This window comes from Myiozetetes cayanensis, unplaced genomic scaffold (assembly GCF_022539395.1).
Source record: "Myiozetetes cayanensis isolate MyiCay16 unplaced genomic scaffold, myiCay2020 scf24, whole genome shotgun sequence".
Classification (NCBI taxonomy): Eukaryota; Metazoa; Chordata; class Aves; order Passeriformes; family Tyrannidae; genus Myiozetetes; species Myiozetetes cayanensis.
The window spans coordinates 7,870,541-7,883,489 of NW_026087456.1; the positions used below are offsets into that span (position 1 = coordinate 7,870,541).

The 12,949-nt window shown below is 40.3% G+C and overlaps 1 long non-coding RNA gene across 1 annotated transcript in view; it reads right to left on the minus strand.

The window, feature by feature from the left end:
- Positions 1-12,949, minus strand: part of LOC126642638 (uncharacterized) — a 63,322-nt gene that overhangs the window by 21,162 nt on the left and 29,211 nt on the right. The window contains exons 16-17 of the long non-coding RNA XR_007629492.1: positions 7,047-11,037; positions 5,448-5,553 (exon numbers count right to left, since the gene is read on the minus strand). This is a non-coding gene — a long non-coding RNA (uncharacterized LOC126642638). The remainder of the gene's footprint in view (positions 1-5,447; positions 5,554-7,046; positions 11,038-12,949) is intronic.

Genomic DNA, 12,949 nt, shown 5'->3' on the forward strand with positions numbered 1-12,949 from the left:
TACTCCTTTTATTACCTTATCCCCCTTATCCCCCCATTACATAGCTTGCCCTGTGGTCTCTTACCCCAGTGGCCCTGGTTTTGCTCTCCTAATTCCCCTTTTTTTGGTATTTACTGTACTTCTTTCTTGATCATCCACCATAGCAATTTCCAAACTCCCCATTTTTCAATTTACGAGATTTGCCCATTTCTCACACAGTTGTCTTGTTATTACAGCCATAAACCAGGGTTAGCCTGGGCAGCCTGGACATGACTTTCTCTTTGATTCCTAGATGGTTCAACAGTTTCTTTTATTTCTATTCTGTTTGTGCATCTACATGACCAGGGTAGGCCACTTTCTTGGGCACTAGTTGATTTGATTTGGACACCGGCAGTTTTTCAACACTGAGGTGTCAAAGCACACATTCAGGACAGGCCCTTTATGTTCCTCGACACAGGCACAGCTCATCCTCTGCCACTTATGGGCTTTTTTGGTTTCTCACAAACAGCCAAGCACTTTGGCCAAGGAAAAGTTATTTTCTCAACACTCACTCTGTTGCAGTATAGGCCAACTCAGCCCCCACAAGCTGCCCCCAGAACAACTTCACTCACTGAAACCATTTTTAGTTTTATGGGAGGCCCAATAATGTGTCTGCAAGGACTTCTCCAGCAAAGAACCTGAGAAGAAACAGGTACAATTATCAAAATTCAAATTTAAATACATTAAAACCAGCTTTCACCCTCCTGAGTTTTCTTGGCTGACACAGAATTCTCCTCCTTTACTAGAAAACCACATCGTTTTTGGAAGTTACTTTGAACCGCTCTAGGAAAAACAACTGAGAGCACATTTTAAAGAACATCCAGAACAAAGTTTTTATGCATTTGTATAACTCTAATGTATATTATGAACTTGCAGTGAGCTATACCAACTTGCTGAAGGAAATAAGACCAAAAAATTGCAAAGCATGTGCCCGAGGATCCCTGTGCAACCTCAGACCTGTAGACTTAAATTCCTGCAGAATGCTCAAAGATATGCAGCTAATGCCTAGAAAGAAACACATTTTAGGGAACCTACTTTGACTGAGAAGGGTGAAAAAAAGAAATTAGAATTAGGGAAATCAGAGCCCATATTGGTGCATAAGTAAGAATGTGTGCATATGTTTGCATGTAGAATCATGCAGCTTAAAAGCATACACAGCTTTGGGGGTTTTTGGTTACTTGGTTTTAATCTGTTCCAAGTCATGATCCTCAAATTGAGTTTTCTGTAATTGGTTTTAGCTGAGCTATAATGCATTGAATTCAGAAACCTTAAATCTTCATCATCTTACGTTGTTTTTTGGAGACGAATATTATGATACATTTTGTCTCAGACTAGTAACAAGTGCAAGACTTGAGCTAAATATTTACCGTCAGGAAAAATGCAATGCTTTCTTTTCTGGAACAGAGCAGCTACAACATGGCCTATAAATGTTTTTCATTTTTATCTCAGTATTAATAACCACATTTTAATGACCTCATTCAAGAAACCCACAAGAATCTGGCTGTTCTTTTTCTGTCGTGTTGGTGCCCTTTACATCATTTCCTACTTCTAATAACTGATGATGATGGGTAATTACTTAACAGATGGTAAAAGCTCTTTAATGGCTTTAAAGGACTACTGAGCTCTGCTGTATTTTGGGAGCATTAACTTCTGTGACTTTCCATCTTCCTCGGGTCACTCCAAGTTTGTTCAGACATCATCAAATATTCAAGGGCTTGGGATTTTTTGATTTTTTGATTTTTTTTTTTTCAAATCAAGAACTGGAGGTTAGTGACATGCTGCTTCAAACCATTGTTATTTCAAATACATTTCTTCTGTGAGGCCACTCTTAGCACTGAGAAGCCATCACTCCTCTCTTTTCTCCCCGGCTCTGGTCAGCACAGCAGCCTGTGCAGCCCTGGGTGTCTGACCTTTGCTTACCAGACATGCAGCTCTGTCTCTGTCCTGCAGCAACAAACTGTCACATCATTAACAGGAGGCTGGGGGCGGGGGGTAAAAGTCAAACCTCAAAGCTAAGATTCTCGTTAATGTCCTACACTGCATTGACATCACCTCCGGAGTAACACGGGCAGGAGAAATTCCACTTTAGAAGGGGTAAATGTGAGGAGTGAAATTCATAGTTTAGCACAAACGCAGCTAGTGACCCTCTCCATCCTTCCCTTGCACTTGGAATAAATTGCACTTCATCCTAATTAATCCAAGTACACTATATGCCATCCACAATTCTGCCACTGTTTTATCGGTTCTAATAGCTGCTTCCCTTGGTCTGTATGTAAATATGAGGAGCTGTGGCAAAAGACACGAAATTGACTGCAAAAAAAAATTTACTGCATCACGAATTAGCAAAGAGTATGTCTAGAAACAAATTATTCAATTTTATGATTGCTGCTAAAATAAACGCTTGCATTTTGCACGAGACCGTGAAATTGGAAATAATAAACAAAGTCATGATGATTTCTTCAGATTTAGGATCAAACAGCCCTCCTGGTATATAGCTACAGTTACAACTGATTCAGCTGTACATTTTTCATCTGATGCAAAAAGCTGTACAAAGAGCACTGGACAGACCATACACAAGCTCTGCTTAAGTGTGCCCAGAAGCGTGATTCAGTGCTAAAAATAAATGTTTATAACTAATTTGTTACTCCAAATAAAACAGGTACATAATATAACAAACGGATCATAAAACACAGGTTGTGAAACTTCTACTTGAAGTGAACAGTGGAAAGGTTTGGGAGAGGCTGAATTCCTCCCTCCCTCCCTCCTGTTTATCATCTCTGTACATCTGTGAGTATTTACACAAAGGCAGGTGTCCATCCCTGAGTGGGACTCAGACCTCTTAGAGTGTTTGGTCAGTGTTTTAATATTCAAGTAACAGCTCCTGAAGTCAAATAATACACTAATTCTCATAACTAAGAAGTGTGACGTGCTTGTTTTCCTCTGCAGAGCTCTGAATTTCTCAGTGCACAGGTATCAACTTCCCATTTGCATCCACCAAATCTGAGTACCTCCTGCAACACTGCAATTTTATTTTTGATTGAGACTAAAATGATAGTTATTTGCCCAATGAAAACCCAAACGTGACCTCAACTCATATTTTGTTCAATAATCTCCAGTACATTTAGTAAACTGCTGTTCTGAGAGGATTATGTTCAAACACAGAGTGAATACTTATAATCATCACCATAAAAAAATGGACTCTCTAGGTATTAATTTTTGATGTACTAAGCACTTCCTTTGCAATTCCATTGTCATCTGGCATCATTGTACCATAAATTTAGAGTGTTTGGAAGAGAGCTGTGTTGTTTTGTACCACAACTCCTCATGATTTAGCAAGTCTAAGCAGATACAGCTGATTGTATTAAGCCATTTGCATTTTCTACTCTTCAGGAAGAGATACAATCTAAACACTTTTAAAATAGCACTATCTTTGCACAGCTTAATAAATTGTTATGAATAAGCAAAATCCTCGATCGCGTTACACTCTAGATTAGCCTCTAGATGAGTTTGTAACTGAGAGGGAAAATAATGAACAAAACCAAGGACAAATCAGCTGTAAGTCTTGGAAGGTTCCACTTAAGAGAGAACAGAATGAGAGATAACCACACACTTGGAGAGTGTGGATTTTTCACCTGTGACCTGAGCTGTGCATCCTGCGATGCCACATAGGATTCCCTCCCAAAAAGACTCTGTCTGGCATTTGGGTGTTGTTTTCCTGAAGATGAATAAAACACTACAGAGTCCACCAGAGTGGTCTGCACCACAGGCTTCCTGAAACACCACGTGCTGCTCTTTAGAAGCAGAGGTAAAAAGAAAAGCTGAGGAATCAGCTATTTGTGCTTACGGCCTCCCAGCTGGAGTGTGTGTTTCTCCCCAGCCTGCCAAACTCTTCTGCTGGTGTTGCTCACTTCACTACCCTCTCAAATCCCTCAGAAAAGCCTCCTGGTGTGAAGGACTGTGTGGCAGAGATAGCTAAACTCTGCTCCATGTGGGCTACCATCCAAGCATGGATCTGAAGGAATGAGCCAAGCTTATGCTCACAGCTCCAGGAAGCATCCCTACCTGAAATGCAAGGGAGAAGCCTCATGCCTCAAAAACTCTTCCAGGATGCTTTTTAAAAAAATTTTATTATTATTATTTTTTTAAACTAATCTCAGAAATAAATATTTTTACGTTTTTAATATACTGGTGAATCCAGCAAATTCATTAGACTCTTCATAAATAGTAGTTAGATGTAACATATAGTACTTACTCTTGCAGCCTGAGAAAAGAAATGCAGTCCCTCTTACATATCATATTTTGAAAGCTGAAACAGAAAACAGATCCTTTCCCTGCCTGGAAAAAAAGTACAAGGGGTATTGCTGAAAAGCTGAGTTTTTCTCTTCAGCAACGAGCTGGACAACGCTGTGCCCGCTTAGCAAAGCTGACAGCAAACGATGCATTTGCATTAGGAGTTGGGTCCTTTTGCTCTGTTTTTTGGCCCCCACAAACCTGGTGTTCTTTGAAGTCCTCCAAAAGGCACTAAAAGCAAGCCCTTTGCAGGAGGCTCCCTGAGCCTCACGGAATGAAACCCAGCAATGGTCCATCAACGTAGTTACAGTACGTGATTCCCAGTCCTGGCAAGTGCACCAAGCTAAGTCACAGCAAACCACGGGCTCCACATCATCCTCAGAGTGCCAGGTCAGAGGCATTTCTGAGACAAAGCACAACCCTGCACCATTTTAGGCTTTCCACCCTTGTTAAAAGCAAAACATATGTAGGAAGGAGAAACAAAGAAGCACCTATGGTTTAATTGAGGGCTGAAAAGCCACAGGTTTCTTCTGATATTTGAAGTAATCACAAGAGAAAATCATCATCTGATACATTTTTTTTTAGATTTGCTGCCATTTCATGGCTCGAGCAGAAAGCGTGTACATGAATGTGTTTTCAAGGTTTCTTTCTGTCCTTACCCTATTTGTTTGGATTGAAACAATAATGTTAGACTGCTTCCACAGCCTCTGGGTATCCCAGCACACAACTAGCACTATAGCAAAACTCTCCCAGTGCTAAAACAGGATCTCTGTGAATCTGCATTATGAAGAAAACGTATTTTCAGAAGGCAAAATAAGCTTATTGATGTTATTAAGCACGACAGTGGGTCAATCTGGGGAGAGGTCAAAAAACTGAGCTGGAAAAAAACGTTAGTAAATAAAACATATTCACATCACCTGTCTGGCTAAAATTGTTTAAAGCACTGCTAGAAGTCATCTTTGAGCCAGTGGTCTAATTTATTCTAGGAAATATAAAAGAGGTGTCAGGACTTCAGTGGCAGAAACCCCCTCCATGTGCTCCAGGATCCTGTCCCACATCAGGAAAATGCTTGAAGCAGACTTTGATCTGTTGTCACCCATCCAAGGACAACTGGGAAGTGAGAGGAAATGACATCTCACCTTAATAAAGAGCTGGTTGCACCTGGGATCTCTGGATTCAGGGGCCCTCTGGATCTGGATGGTGCAGAAGTACCCACAGAAATCAGGGAGAATTCTCAGGGACCACCTGCATTTTGAGAAAGAAAGGAGGAGATAAACTCAGTGCTCCCATGGATCCTGGCGTATTTATTCCAAGCTTTCTAATTCAGATTGCATTTACTCTGTGGAGATTTCTAGTAGGAGCAGGTGTGTGTGGACCTGGTCCACTGCTTCAAAATCTTAGAGTCATCAGAAATTTGGTCAAGTGTTTTAACAGGGATGAGAGTACAAGAATGGCTGGTCTCCATCCTCTGTTCTCATGAGTCAAATAATGCACTGAGTGGATAAGGACAAACTCAATAGATCTTACAGAGGTTTTTGTCCTTGTGACCCCTCGTGAGTGTAAGGAAAGACTGAAATAATGCTGCTGTGGAAAGGTATCTGTCTTGGAGAAAAACATCAAGGAGTGCTGCCAAAGTGCTGTGAAAGTTTGCAAATCCAAATGACTATGACAGAAGACCTGAAGACTGCAAAATAAACTTCATAGCATTTATTCATCATCCCAATAATCCTCACTAAATAGAAGCTGTGAATCTTCAGCAGACTAGAAGGTCAAAGAGAATAAAAAAGACTTTGGTAATAAACCTGGTAATAATAATTTCTTCTGTATTTTTATACTCTTTTTTTTTTTTTTTTAAACTTGTCTCCACTCTAGTGGAAGGAAAAATAATTAGAAAGAGGAAAAAATTAGATTAAATTGAATTAAGACTCGATTGTTAGCTAGCAGCTGGGATTCTGATGGTCTGGTGCTTGAACCTACATGGTGCTTTCAGGAGCCCCACAATGCAACCACCATCTGTAGCTCCACAGCTAAAGGAACAGCAGGATTGGAAATAGATGATATGAAGGAAAGATAACTCATTATAAGTATTATAAGTTTACCCCCTTGTCTTTGTCTATTTAATTTTCTAGGGGTGAAGTGAGCAATGAAAAGAGAGAAACGGATTGACATTTATTTTGGGGTTTGGTTTTTTTTTACAGTTTAAACTTTAAACTTTTATAAAATGTACATTACTGTGTCTGTGTCTCTTACAGCAGCACCTTGACCCTTGAACTACATACACTTACATTTACCTTTAAAGAAGCAATCTTTTTGAGTCTTGATGATGTGAAATAATATGCATTTTGGAATGAAATGATAGTTTTCATTTTTAAACACCTGCATGCAGCATTACACCCCACAGTCTTAGCCAGTACAATTAATATTATTCACCTGATGAAAAGGAAGTCCTATTTTTACTGGCAATAATGAAGAAATTCATACCAGAATAATGTAATATGCACTTTTGAGAAAGGTCCTGACTGTGGATGGGAATTTCTTACTATAGGAAAAGGTTTCTAAAACCCCATGACTATAAAAACAGTTATCTTGGAAAAAAGGATCAGGCAATTTTCTTTAAAGCTCAGCACCATTATGAAGTGTGTTTGGGGTTTTTTTAATCCCTGGAAATCCGCCTTTTCCTCTAGCAGCTTGGGGATTCTTTCTCTTTATATTAAGTAAAGATAGATTTTGTTACTTACATGGAATGTCTGTGGGAAAAAAAAAATCCCGCTTAATTCTTCACAGCAGATCTTTGAGGGCAAACTCGCATCGAGTGACTCTGCAGCTTACAGGTCTGGCTCTGCTTGAGACAGATACCTCAAGCAGATAAAGATGAATCTTATTAAGCTAAAATCTCTTCATTTCCACCCTTAGACTTCAGTACAGGTTGAATGTGACTTCGAGAAAGATCTTATCTATCTGAGCTTTGGACTCTCAAAGAACTGAGAAAAGCACTCCTGTCGCTTCCAACGCCTCTTTTATCTGGGAATACAAACCGTGGCCTGTGCCACTGTGTGAGCAGAGGAAGGGCCACTGGCACCCACCTCTGGGAACAGTTCACTGTTCCACTCAAAACAGTTGAGAATTTAGGTTCCCACGCTGCTGAGAACAATAATGTCATTTGCCCAGCGGGTGCTCCATTTTCTTTGAGCAACATTATTGTTCCTCGGCTTCTCTACCGTTTGATTCAGGAAAATGAACTGCTGCGTGGTTGACAGATGTTTGAGGGAAATCATGTATGATGATTTGGGGAAAATGATGGATAACATTCTTCACCCATTCCAAGTTCCCTTTCATCATCAAAAATGCATCTCGCTCAAACTGAATGCACCGTGTCATCTTGTAGATGTGCAGGTAAAATTCACGTTTGGATTAAAATTACATCTATTTAGCTTGCATGCAGAAGCACGAAGCCATCTATCTTAGTAGCTTTAGCTTGTAAAAGAGAGAGGGACCAGAATAAGAAGTGCAAAAATCATTGTGTAATTAGATATATACGAAATACAGGTGCATTCTGGCTTATCTGGAGACTGGAGTGGACAAGGACATGTGGTCAAAGCCTGAAATAAAAATGATTGATCATTATCAAGTTACCATTTTAAACCAATACAGCAACAAGTAAGCAGTTTCATAACAGCACACAAAAAATAATTACCCTAACACATTTTCTATCCAGAGAAAATGTACTTTACATTTCATGGAAAAATTGGTTCTTTCAGACTGCAACATGGTTTTGCTAATGCAAGGCTCACAGAACTTTGATAATACTGAGGGTAAAAGCTTCCAGCATTTTACCATCCTCTGAACTCAACTAGAAATCCGAAAATATTGGTTTGCCAATTACCAGGCAGTGCATTTCCCCTGACTGCCCACAGAATAAATGTCACAAAAATATATCTGTTTGGAGTGTTTCTTACTGGAGCATCACTTAAACACTTGCAGAAAGGGAGAAGCAAGAAAACTTTGAATTATAAACAAAGGAATTTAAATAATCATGATCAAGACTTAAAAAAACCTGTGCTTGCAAATAAGCACAAAATATTTCCACAGACCCGGGAATTCAGATGATACAGTGCTCAGAAATGTTCTGCCAGAGGGCTCTGTTTTTCCCTTCAAGAAGTTTTGATACATCAGCAGCCATATGCTTTAATTTACTGGTTTATGCTAATTTCGGTGACATTTTGCTTCTGATGAGAAAAATCTAAGTGATCTAAAAATCTAAAATGTGATGCTTCAAAATGAGTTTTCACTTAAGATGTATAATACATATGTGCAAACAGATTTGGATTTTGTCAAAACTTTTCCAGCAATACAATAACGAATTGTAAATTCTGTACTGCAGGAAAATAAGTGGGAGACATGAAAGGAGGAAGAATAAATTGTCACTGAAGGAGACTGGGACTTCCGAATTTTTGAAAATTAAATCAAAAACGTGAATATTTTGAAAATGTGTTGCAAATACTTGAGTTACTGATTAACAGACTAGCTTTTTGGACTTACTCCATTACAACAATGGTGATTACAGACTACTTTGAAATTTTGCTTTCATGTAAACTGAAGATATTAAAATAGATGTGTTCAAATGCAGGATTCTATGAATTAATGAGATTAGATTGTATTTACAAGGGTGCTATAGAATATTTGGATTGGCATTAGGAAAACATTGGGGGAAATTTCAAAATCAAGCTAAACCACCTGGGATGCAGGACTTTCTGGCTCCAAATTATGGTGCAGGTATTGACAGTCTGTTTTGTAAGTGAATGTCATGGCCACATCATCAATAACAAGTCTCCAACCCAGTTCCAAGGAAAGATTCATGGACCTGAACAGATCCATGTTTCTGATCCCGTTTTTGAACCTGTGGAGTCTTTCAATTTATGGTTTCCAGCAAACTTGGTGCTGCTTAAAGCGACTTTTGCTATCAGTACCTTCGAGAATGAAAAAGGGAAATTGTGCTTTGACCCTGATTTATGAAATAGTTTGCATTCCTTTTAATCCATAAAGAGGGCATTCATTTTTGTCTTATGGAAAAAGCCAATTATGACATTTTTGCAGGTGTGTTCTTTCCAATGAGATTCAGCTACTGCCATCTATTGATATATATTGTGAAGGGTCACTCTGGAAGTGCTCATCTTTGCAGTGCCTTTTCTAAGAATAACGTAAATTATCAGGGGTGAGAAAAGGACACAGAAAGAATGGTTCTCCTTCCCAGCAGTGAAAAAGAGGCATTAGAGAAAGGAAGAAAATATCAGAGTAAGTGTGAGGTAAACGTATAAGCAGTTTTTGTTTCAGAGGTAAATTTTCCAACACTAGGGCAGTATTCAGATGTATAGGGGTGACCTGTCACTAAAAGACTTTTATCTAAAAACCAATCTGAGATCTGTAGTTGTGTTATCCTCATTAGCTCACATCAAGGTGAGCCGGCCAACATTCTGCTTTTTAACATCAGCCCAGTCTCACTGGACATGCTCATTCTCCAAACCCTTGGAAAAGAGCCTGTTTTCAACCATCTGTGGAAGGAATGCACTGACCTGAATTAATTAACTGAAATCAAGCCAGTTTTTCAAAGGATCCAGACCAAAGAAGGAGGTGCACTGAATTGGAAGAAGAAGTGAGTTGTGACTTCCAGCAAAGCCCTGGCTCTGTGATAGGGAGCAAAGTGTGAACTTGAGGGAACTGCAGCTCTGGCTGAGGAAAGCAGCTCAGGCAGAGTGACCTCATGGGAATGGAGGGGAAAACAGGGAAGGGGCTGAGGTAGAATCTAGCAATTTCTTGTTATTGCATATCACAGCAAAAAACTGCCATCCCTCCACCCTTCTATTGGTTTCTCTTGTGCTGAGCAGCAAACACAGTCATTATCTCCTCCAGCCTCAGACCCAAGGTCTGACAGCTGTACGACACACCTAAGGGCTTTCTGAATGTTATGGCCCTCCCTTTCCCAAATGAACAACAAGGTTATTGTCAGGCCTTCTTGAACATTTCTTCTCTCACTGCCTCTTTTGTCTTTAGTTGATCATAGAAAAATAAGAATTTGTCTCTTCTGAAAACAAGCTTAGCTTGTCTATACAGAAATCGTCTTCATTAATTTGTTCTCGTCTGAGATACAAAATATCCACTGCACACTGCCTGCATTTTGTCAGCATCTTGCTAATTACTTAAACAAGACAGTTTTCTTCTTTTTTTCTTCTTCTTTTTTTTTTTATATGAGACATATTGGGGAGAGGGAAATTCTGTCTTCAGTTACTCATTTCATTTATTCAAATTACAGCTTTCCAATCCAATACTGCAGAAAAAGTGCTCCAGGGTAAATTTGGAAGTCTGTTTCATTATGATCCCCTAAGCATAATGCAATTAGAATCATGCCATGAATGACTAACAGTTGAGAAGCAATTATTTTATGACTAGGTGAATTTCTACCTCACAACAAATATTTCTCACGTTTTTGTGTGCTAGTCTTTTCAGCTGGTGCTAAGAAGATTAGAGAGATTAAAGAAGCATTTAGAATCATGAAAGGAAAGCCAGAGCAATCTTACTCTTGTTAGGGGAAGCTGAACTGGAGAAGTGGAGGACTCGGGCCAGCCGAGTGTCCTACAGCCCAAGCTGGAAGGTAATGGAGGCCTGAAGACTCCTCGTGTCCACTGGATCAGGCTCTTCAGAGGTTGTTGATCCCGTTATCCACGGTCAGGCTCTCTGGGATGAATGTAAGGTGGGAGGTTAGTGGCAGAAGGGTGGCTGCATGCAACACCCTGGCACTGCAGCTCAGCACAGAAGCTTGATGGACACTGAGAAAATGGGAGGGAATTCGCATTAACAACCAGCTTGCTGCTCTGTTAGAGATGCTAAAACACGTGGATATCCTAACCCATGCCAGGACTGGTCCTCAGGGAATTACAGCTACCTATTCTCTGCTAGGATTACACGAGTCATACATATCATTACCCAGTTTTTTTTGCCTGCACTATTGCAGTACTTTGGCAACATGGGTTGTCCAGAGCTGTCATTTTTGTCAGCACCTCCTGCTGCTTTCTCGGGCACCTGAAAAGCTCTGTGGCAATGCCTGGACTGCACAGCTGGCCCACCACCACTAAAAAATCCATCCCTCACGTGGAAACCATGGATGGAACTACGCATATCATTCCCAAATCTTGTGGCTCACACTAACTCCATAAAAACACCAATTTGTACAATTCAGGGAGTGGTTCTCTGAGCTTGAGCCCCAAAATCAAGCCCTGAGGCTCTGCTGAGATTCCTGACTTCCAGGGAGGAATGAGTAACAAGCTGAGCCAGCAATCAGCAAGTTGTTCTCAGAGCCTCTGCCTGAGTTACGGTTCCCAAAGCTCCTGGGTTTCCTTCTGTGAAATATATAAATAAAAATAAATAAGTGCATTATTGCTAGTTGCTTCTTCACTAAAATGCTATGCAAGAACAGTAATTATTTTCCCCTTCAAAATGGAGCTCCACACTTTCGTGGTGGCACTCCCATTTTAAGGATTGCAAGCTCACCAGAGGCACGTTCCTCCTTTCATTACCACCCTATTTCTCTTTCAAAACAAAAGTTACAGTGGTTACTATTGTAACAGCCTGCATATAATCTGCTGAGAATAAATACCCATGTAATGAGCCTGAAATGATATGGTAATTTCTTAATTCAAAATAATTACATGGCTATTTGTGCCCTCTAAAATAAAGTATTACTTATTCAGCCCAAACAAATTGCTGTTTGCCCAGGTTTTGAACTCTGGTAAACAGTAGCAGAGCAGTCATCTGCATACAGAATCCTGAGACAATTTTATGTCAGATGTTTACTTACACAGAAACAGAAACAAATATTTGTCCAGGCAACAAGCAGGTTTTAGCACAGCCAGGGGAAAAACAACAGAAAGCCCTTGGAAACAGACTGAAAACACGGCCAAGACAGAGTGCTACAAGGGCACCAGCTGGCTCAAAGTCACCAAGGTGCCCTCCAAAACGTCTCACAAGCTTGAAAATGTTAGATAAGAGGATGGGAATTGTTTGGTTTATTTTGGCTTGTGTCTGAGTTGAGTGCCTACCTCCCTGTGCTGCCTGGAGGTACAGATAGGACAGCCACGCCACGAATGGAAACTGGAAGGAAGGAAAGGAGGAGTGAGGGTGGACAGACATTCAAGCCATTGATTCCAGCCAGCTTTCCTCCAGTCAAAAAACCATCTTCCACTGGCTTTGGAGAAAGAAGGCTGAGGAGGTCGAGATTTCAGAGCGCTGATAAAAGACTGAAAAATCATCTCATTCTGAGCGGCAGTAGAAGGCTTTCCACCAATGTGAATAATGTGAGCTTGGAGCTGTAGTGTGTTTAATCACCTCAGATGAAAAATAGTGCACTCAATTTAGTCCACTCGTGTGCTTCACTCAGTGGGTGTCCGTGAGGTACTTGATCTCCACTCTGGGTGTTGAAGGGCTCAGCCTTTATCCACAAAGCGGCTTCAGTGCAATTCCAAGCCCTTCCCTAACAGTCTTTTTTCCAGTCTTGAGAGAGCAGGGAATTATCTTTGAGAAGTCAATGGTCATGGGCATCCATGGCTCATGAGTGCACTACTTTTCATCTGAGGTGATTAAATATTTGAGC